Source organism: Microtus ochrogaster, chromosome 16 (genome assembly GCF_000317375.1).
Source record: "Microtus ochrogaster isolate Prairie Vole_2 chromosome 16, MicOch1.0, whole genome shotgun sequence".
Taxonomy (NCBI): Eukaryota; Metazoa; Chordata; class Mammalia; order Rodentia; family Cricetidae; genus Microtus; species Microtus ochrogaster.
In genome coordinates this window covers 49174218-49180276 of record NC_022018.1, presented here as the reverse complement: position 1 = coordinate 49180276, position 6059 = coordinate 49174218, and positions in this window count along the sequence as shown.

The window sequence follows — 6059 nt, the reverse complement described above, 5'->3', positions numbered from 1 at the left end:
GTATGGAGCTGGCAATCAAACCCTGGACTCTTGCCCACCGAGTTACGTTCCCTGCCCCAGACATGAGCTTTCTTAGGAGTGAGACTGCGAATAGGGCTTGCCAGGGCCTGTGCCACCTTCCTGGCTAGAGTCCCAGTGTGACTTCTCAGCCCTCTCTCCCACTATTTTCACTTCTGCATCCTGCCCTGTAGCCAGTATTCCCCTCCAGTTGTGTCAAGCTGTCTGCTGACTCCCAAATCTACCACGATTTTGAGCATGGCCCTTCTACCCACCTTTCCTGCCAGCGAAGTTGACTCATCTATGAAGAACTCTTCCCAACGTGACCTCTAGAAAACTGTCTCCCCCTAAACAAAGCCATCCTTCTGTCCTACACAGCAGCCACAGCCTGTTTCAGTGGTGGAACCACGTGGGCTGGCAGGATTGGTTTGCAATCTCAGCTCCACATGGTGTCCCACAGAGGACATGGACTTCCTTTTAGACATTTCTACTCTCGGTCCCAAGGCTTTACAACAGTTGGGATATTGACTTTTTAGGGCAGATGATTTCTTTTAGAGATATCATCACATGGGTCAGGTCTCTCATTCTACAATGGGGCTTGAACAGGTTATCAAGCTTGACAGTAAGAACTTTTATGAGTTGAACCAATTTGCTGCTCCACAAATAAAATAATAAAAAACTAAAAAAAAAAAAAAAACCAATATGAGTCTCCAGTGTTAAAATTTAGAAACATGTCCTCAGACATGTATTTGGGGTGGATCGTTCTACTACTGCTGCTGTTGGTGCTGCTGCTCTCTCTCTCACACGCACACATAGACACACACAGACACACAGAGACAGAGAGAGACAGAGAGACAGAGGGAGAGGTTCCTGGTTGGAACCGCTGCCCCAGTTCTAATAGACAGCCTGATCCTGGGTACGTAATGAATATTTGCTGAGCTAACAAAGCAATGTTCAAAGTAATGAATACAAGTCTGAGCGAACCAAATACACAATGGTAAATAAACAAACCCAACATCACGTTTTAACTTCTATGCATTCATCAAATCAAACTTGAAGTCTTTATTCCAGCCATGGAGGCTCTTGAAGAGCGAACTCAGCCTGCTTTCTGCCCTTGTCAGCTTTTTGTTCTTGCTCTTGACCTCTGGGCTCTTCCTGTTCCCTGGCTTTGTCTGCCTTTCCTGTCACTCAAATTCTGTGCTGCCTTCAGGACAAAGACTTCGACTTCTTGCAAACGCCTTCTGCCACTCGCTCGCCCTCTTTTGGGACCGAACACATGTGCGTGTACATTGCTTTGGATCTTAGTGTTATTGATTAGTGTTTTGTTCCATAAGCACGCATACAGACTTTCTTCTTAACTGAAAAATAGCTCCTCCTCAGAAGGAGGGTTCGCTCCTTCCAAGCTTTTCTTCCCCTTACCCCTGCTGGGAGCTGGAAGAACAGATGTTTGCCTTTGCTTGAAGCACACACTGCTCTAAGTAACTAGCAGATGTGTTCAATCTGTGCTTTGCATTGAAGATGCAAAGGGATAAACTCTTTAATAGCTCACTGTTTTTAGATAAATTCATTCAATCAAATATGAATAGAAAGAGTTTGAGAATGCTTTTAGAATTTCTGTGAGAAGGCATGGAATATACTCCCCCCCCCCCACACACACCCCCAAGAAATACAGAAATTCATACATTTTTCCTTTTCTTCAATCTTGCTTGTGCTTAAACTCCACTCAGGACTTTTCTATAGTGGCAAACAGTTTGAGACACTGGGTGTGATAGTGAATGCCTATCTACTAGTACTTGGAAGGTAGAGGCAGGAGGATCACGAGTTTAAGGCCAGCCTGGCTTATATGAGAGCCTGTCTCAAAAGATAAACCAAACTAAATCAAACCGCCACTGCCACCACCACAACAAACTGCGATGTTTTCAGGTTGATCAAAAAAATATCACAAGTAGCATCCAGGTTGAAATAAAACTGGAAAGATGTGGTGGAGGGGGATTATCTGGGGAGGAGGAAGAGCATCAGGAAGAGGGAAGAAAGAGGGGGGAGCAGGAGGGGAAGTGAGTGTGATCAAATCACAGTCCATGAGCGTATGAAACACGTCACAGTGAGACTCGTTATCAATTACTAGTTAACATATGTTAATGCAAAGTATTGGAAAAACACTGCCAGCCTTCCTGGTTTCTTCCGCGCTCTAAACCCACAAGCGTTCTTTGGAGCCCCACTTCCTCAGGCATTTCTGCAGTAACTAGTACTTTATCTCAGTGCCTGGCTTCAGAAGTCTCCACAAACTTCCGCTCTATACAGTATTCCTTTCCCAAGCCGTTTGTAGAAATCTGTCCAGGTTTTATGCACATGCGCTCTCCCAAGAGGTCCATGCTTTCCTCATTTTCAGCGGCTGTCAAGGAGACCACTCCCAGAAGGACCCAGCCTTGGGTCTGAGCCCCTCGTGCTGTGATAGGATAAGCAGAAGACAGGTGGGCTAAGAGGAGATGGGGAAGCATGGTTTGCTTTCTACCTGCTTCTGTACCCCTTCTAGAAGGGGATAAAAGGGTTTTTGCCCAAGTGTTATAAACTGGATCGTTGGCAGGTCAGCCTCCAAAGTCATCAACCTCTCTGGCTTCAAAGGCCCTGGGGTCTCTATTTATTCCTCTCTCTGTTGGCCCATGCACTCCCATCTAAACCACAGAGTGTTGAGGGGAGCGGCGGGCTACTTTCCTGGCACCCGGCTGCCCACATGGCTAGTTTATGTCCCAAAATAATTACACAGACACTGTATTCTTTTAAACACTGCCTTGCCCATTAGTTCCAGCCTCTTATTGGCTAGCTCTTACATACTGAACTAACCCATTTCTAATAATCTGTGTAGCCCACGAGCTGGCTTACCAGGAAAGATCTTAACCTGCGTCTGTCTGGAGTGGGAGAATCATGGTGCCTCCTTGACTCAGCTTCTTTCTCCCAGCATTCTGTTCTGTTTACTCCACCTACCTAATTTTATGTCCTATTAAAGGGCCAAGGCAGTCTTTTTATTTAACCAATGAAATTAACACAAGCCAGAAGACTCTCCCCCATCAACAGAGCGCAATGCTCTGGGACTGTATGTGGAGTTTTAAGGTGTGGTTCTATGCTCCAACTTTTCAGTTAAAGAGGACAGTAATGGTGAAAAGTAGATTTATTCAATGTGATCACATTGGGAAGAGGGATAAATGAAGGGGCCTAGGGTCCCCAAGGGTATCTTTGGGGTACTGGCATGAGCTTTGAAGAACTGATGCAGAATCTACGTATCAGTTGATCAATGCTCTGTCTTCTTTTAGGGATGTGTTTTGGAGAGGCCCTTCCTTATGGTTGAAGGCATCAAACAGGTCACTACAAGGCAGTCACTCTAGGGTGCAGCCTGGCCTTTGTGGCTAGTTATCCTTATCTTGTCCCATTGTTCTGCTGTGCTGGGAAACCTGGGTGACTTCAAGGAAAGATTAGGAGCATTGATTTACCTCTGTCTCTTTAGGCAAAGTAAAAGGAGACAAATAAGAGATGAAGGCAGGGGCTCTAGGCTTCCGTGGTGCCTTTAGTTATCTTGGCCCAAGGAAGAAAGGAATGGTTGCTTTTTTAAGAGCATGTTTCAGCCCCACCTCCTCTGGGACATGGCTTCTTCTTTTGCCACTTTTACACTTTACCACCAAGTGCTCCTTTCTTTCTCAACCCAACCCAGGCTTCCAACTGCCTCCAGGTCTGTGGTTTACTGAGTATAGCAAATGTAAGCTTCCCAGGACCAAATGCAAAGTCCTTTCTCTTCCCATGGATTGCTCCTACTGTGGTTTGCAGGTGAAAGGTCCCCGTAGGCCCACGTGTCTGAACACTTGGTCCTCTGTTGGCTTGGAGATTGTGAGATCTTAAGGAGGAGGGAATTCTGCTGAAAAGAGTGGGTCTCTGAGGAAAGGCTCTGGGGTTTTATAGCTTCGCCCCACTTCCTGCTCAATGTCTTTCTGATGGCAGGTACAATGTGACCAGCGACCTCATGCACCTGTGGCCATGCCTTCCCCTTGATGGCGTAGATGCATCTCCTCCTAAAGTGTGAGTGAAATGAACCCTTCCTCAAGTTGCTTCTTGTCAGGTATTTGGCCATAGCAACAAGTTACTAATCGCTTCCTCCCATTGTTGTTGTTGTTCTCAAGCTGGACGTACAATCTTTTTTTATTATTGTTTTTTAATTATTATTTTTTTACTTTACATATCAACCACAGTTTCCCCTCTCTCCTCTCCTCCCACTCCCTCCCCTCCAACCTACCTCCTTTTTACCCTGTCCCCCATCCACTCCCTTCCTCCATCTTATTTTTTTTTTTTTTGATTTTTGAGACAGGGTTTCTCTGTAGTTTTTTTGGTTCCTGTCCTGGAACTAGCTCTACTAGACCAGGCTGGCCTCAAACTCACAGAGATCTGCCTGCTTCTGCCTCCCAAGTGCTAAGATTAAAGGCGTGCGCTAACACTGCCCAACTTTGTCTTACTCTTTTTAAAAAAAACCTTATTTGTTATTATGTATATGCATACTGTGTCTTTGTACATGTACATGTCACAGTGAGTTATGTGAAGGGCAGAGGGCAAATTTATGGAGTTGGTTCTCTCCATCCACCTCCCTGTAAAAACAAATAATAAATGTATGTGTATGGGAGTTTTGGCTGCATGTATATTGGTATCTCGCATGCATATGTGGTGGTTGCAGAAATCGGAAGAGGCCATCAGATCCCCATGAAACAGTAGTTTCAAATGGCAATGAACTACACACCATGTGGGTGGAGAATCAACGCAAAGCCCTCTGCAAGAGCAGCCAGTACTTGAAACTGCGGAGCCACCTCTCCACCCCTCTCCTTCCACCTCTTTGCCCAGGTCATCTTGCCAGCCCCACTTCCTTATTTTCTTTTTCCCCCTACTTTCCTTATTTTCATGTCAATAGATAACCAAGCTGTCATACAAGCTTTCCTGAATCACCAGTTCTTGGTTCTGAAGGCAGCAGAAGAGTCGATAATCAAATCTGGAACTCAAGGTTCCTTTCACAGCTTCTCCGTGCCACGCTTTCCCTCAGCGCCTAGGTTCTCACTGCTGCATTGACATGTGAGCATGGGCCAGCCCCACCGGCTTCACTGTAGCCTTGGCAAGGGTCCTATAGTCTTTCCCCAACTACAGAGTTAAAGTCTTGCTCAAAGGTTCTTCTGAAACAGGTTTAAGCAAAGGCAGATCAGTGTCTCCTATGTTCAACAGTGCCTCACCCTCTATTCCTCGAGAATATAATACGTGGATTGCCGTGCTAGCTGCTGAGCTGAGGAAGCCCCTGGTCCATGGAGTATAAGCAATGTGATTCTTTGTTGACCATCCACCCATCCCAGCTATCATTCTGAGACTGCCACGCTTACAAACCTGAACAATAGATAACTTCATACGGAAGCACCCATGCGTGCGGCAGGCACGACACAGACATTGGGAATCACTAAGCGTCTGATAGTCTTGGGCTTTAGGTATGTGATTAAATTGTGTCTTTGACTATTTTCGTCTTTTAAAGTTGCAGGGCTGGATAACAAGTTAGTTGGTGTCTAATAATACGCTGAATAAGTGCACTGATTCTTGGAAATCAGTGGGAGGCACACCTGGGACTGTCTCCCAATTTTAAAGGTATCAGTTGCAAATATTTTGTAATATTCTCTTCCTCACAAAGCATTTTCAGAAGAGATGACCACACAGCAGCACAGAAGGCAGCTAAGGCCCAGCACAGCCTGCAGGGGTCCTGTGGGAATGCCGCCCTGCACACCATAGTACTGTTTCTGCTCTGACTGAGCCCTGTGAGCCACACACGTGGCCATCATAGGACAATTTTGCCTATGTCTCCTTCCACCTTTATGTGGGTCCCAGGGATCGAACCCAGGTCATCAGGCTCGTGCAGCAAGCACTCTGACCTGGTGAACATCTTAATGTCCCCCTCTCCCATTTTTCCTTTCCATCGGCTGTGTGTCGCAGCATCACCGTCACCTCCCTTCTAATCTTGTAGGCCCAAAAGCACAGATGAGAGAAGGGCTGGGCAA